The sequence below is a fragment of the Equus quagga genome, chromosome 5, assembly GCF_021613505.1.
Source record: "Equus quagga isolate Etosha38 chromosome 5, UCLA_HA_Equagga_1.0, whole genome shotgun sequence".
NCBI lineage: Eukaryota > Metazoa > Chordata > Mammalia > Perissodactyla > Equidae > Equus > Equus quagga.
This window is the reverse complement of record NC_060271.1, coordinates 31,414,815-31,417,681: the sequence shown is the minus strand read 5'-3', so window position 1 is coordinate 31,417,681 and position 2,867 is coordinate 31,414,815.

The window sequence follows — 2,867 nt, the reverse complement described above, 5'->3', positions numbered from 1 at the left end:
CGCTCTCGGCCCCCCCCACGGCTCCACCCCCTTTCATCCCGCTTCCTTGTCTCCCACTGCCCGGGTGCCACACCCCTGCGCACCACCTCAGTGCGCCTTGCCTCTTCCTCTCCTACAGATTCGTTCCCAGCCGCATGACCTCTCCCCTTCAGCCTGACCCCCACCCCGCCCGCAGCCCTGCCAGTCTCCGTGCCCCGCTCCGCCCTCATCGCCCCACTCTCCCTGGCTCCGCACACCCGGCTCTCAGCCTCGGCTTTGCGCGCGGCCAGGGCCGCCCACCGCCCTTTGGGTCCGCCCTCAGCCGCGTGTCCGTCTCTGAGGACTTTGTGGCTCCGCGCTTTTGGGTAGCTGTGTGATTTTGGGAAAATTACATCCCTTCTTGGAACCTGAGTTTCCTTATGTGTAAAATGGGAAGTGGAAGTGTGTTACCCACTTGGTTGTGATGTTGCGAGGAAAGAACCTCACACGTGCGTGTACCTGATAGGCTCTCAGTAACCCGCTCCACCTTACCCGGCCCTCTCACCCATGTCTTCGTTCTTCCTGGGCCCAGTCTGGGGTCTTTCAACCCCGCTCACCATCCCCACCAGGCTAAAGACTGCCACTCCTCCCCACCCCCTAACCTCTGCCTCTTGGGAACCACCTGTATCCTTGGGTGGATGAGGGATGGGGTTCAGGATAGAAACTCACTTAAGTTTAGTTCTGGAGCCTGAGATTCTCTGGAAAAGACTCGTTCAGGTGAAGCAATCGGGGGGAGCACAGCGGTGAAGAACACTGGCTTTGGGTCAGACACACCGAAGTTCCAATCTCGGTGCTGCTGTGTGCAGCTGGGTAAATGGCTTGCTTCTCTAAGCCTGAATGTCGTCCTCTTAAAATGGCCCGATGGTATTTTACCCCATAGGGTGATTGAGAGGATTATGTAGTTTGCATAGAAAGAAAAACAAACTTGAAAAGATGTATATTAAAATACTACCAACTGAGGACATTATGAGTAAAATTTTTTTCTTTTGGCTAATCCGTATATACTCACTTTTCTGTACCAAGCATATACTACTTGTGTGTCAGAATTGAAAGTTGAAAAAAATGTGTATAATCTAGTGGAGAAGGCATGACAAATATGCTGTGAAACACAACCCTGGTATTTTAAGTGCTGGAGGCATTGGGAGCTCTCTCTGCTGGACCTGCTCTCCTCACTCTACTCAGGCTTCCTGGACACCTTCATCCAAGCCGCCAGCTTCTTTTATGCCATTAATGTTGATGTCTTCTGTGTTAGTTTTCTATTGCTGCTCTGACAAGTTACTTTAAATTTGGTGTTTTAATACGACACGTGTATTCTCTTACAGTTCTGGAGGTACTGCTTCCTTACATTCTTTGGCACCCGACTTCCTCCATCTTCAAGAGCATTTTGTTTCTGTGTTCTATTGTCTTCTTTTCTGTGGTCAAATCTCCCTTGGCCTCCCTCCCTCCTTGGCCACCCACATTTGTGATTACATTTAGGGCACACCCAGATAATCCAGGCTAATCTCCCCATCCTTAACTTAATCACTTCTGCAAAATTCCTTTTGCCATATAAAATAACATTTATGGGTTCCAGGGACCAGGGCCTAGATATCTTTGAGGGCCGTTATTCAACCAACCACATCTTCCAAGGCTCTGTCTCCAGCCTGGACCCTTCTCCAGCTTCACAGCCTTCATGAGGTTATCTCACAGACAGACACCTCAGACTCTACTTGTCCAAAACTGAACTCGCTATCTTGTACCCCGTCCCTGGCCCCAGCTCCTTCTCTGTCCCTGTCTTGGTGGAAGGCACCACCATGCACCCTGTGGGGAGCATCTTACCATCTCCTTCCACCAACCTCCACTCAATCAAGCCTTATCACTGCTTCCTAAATGGCTCACAGATGTGCCCATCTTCCCCATCTCCAGGCCACCGCCTCCACTCTCACCTCCTCCCCCGTCTCCCTGTCCCCAGTCTTGCATTTCTGATCTGTTGCTCCCCTGCTTAGAACTCTTCCATGGCCTCCATTGCTCTCTGGGTGAAAGACAAACTTTTTTTCCTGGCTGCCTGGTTCTACATGGTCTCATTGCTCCTGCCATCGTCAGCCATAATTATCTCTCACCATTGCCTCCCCTCCGTGATCTCAGCCCTCTCACTATTCTTCTCTTTACCTGTAAGACTCCTCCACCCCCCTTCAACTGGCCAAATTAGTTGTCACTTCCTCCAGGAAGCCTTCCTTGATGTCCCAGGGGTTCCTACAGGACTGGGTACCCTCTACCACAGCACTTCTCACTGTGGATTGTGATCACCTGTTTGCTGGTCTGAGTCTCTGGCCCCCTTATTTATTTATTGAGCACTTACTATGTGCAGTCACAGTGCCAAGGGCTATGGCTCACTCAGTACCCACAACAGGAGGTACCCAAGGATGCAGGCGATATTATTCTTCCCATCTCCGTGTTATAGGTGGCAGACTAAAGCCTCGAGAGTTTACTTCATATAAAGTCAGAATGAACAAGACATATAACCGAGATTCCAACCCAGGCCTGCATGCCTCCAAAGCCCTTTCTTTTGTTTTATTATTAATCATCAAATTATGCCACCCAACTAGAAAATATTGCCCCTTGTAAATTAAGTAGATATGAATGTTCCATATATTCTCTCCTATAATTAAAACATTCCACCCATCAGAGGCAGAATACTGTCATAATATCTTCAGGCTCACAAATCCCTCACTATTTTGTAAAGCAACTACTTCAGTGTCAAATCCTATATCAGATCCTCAAACTGAGAGACACACAAACTGCTGGTGTGCCCCTTGCTGGAGTGTAAGTTTTATTTCAAGACTTTTGGCAGAAAATTGAATAACAAATGA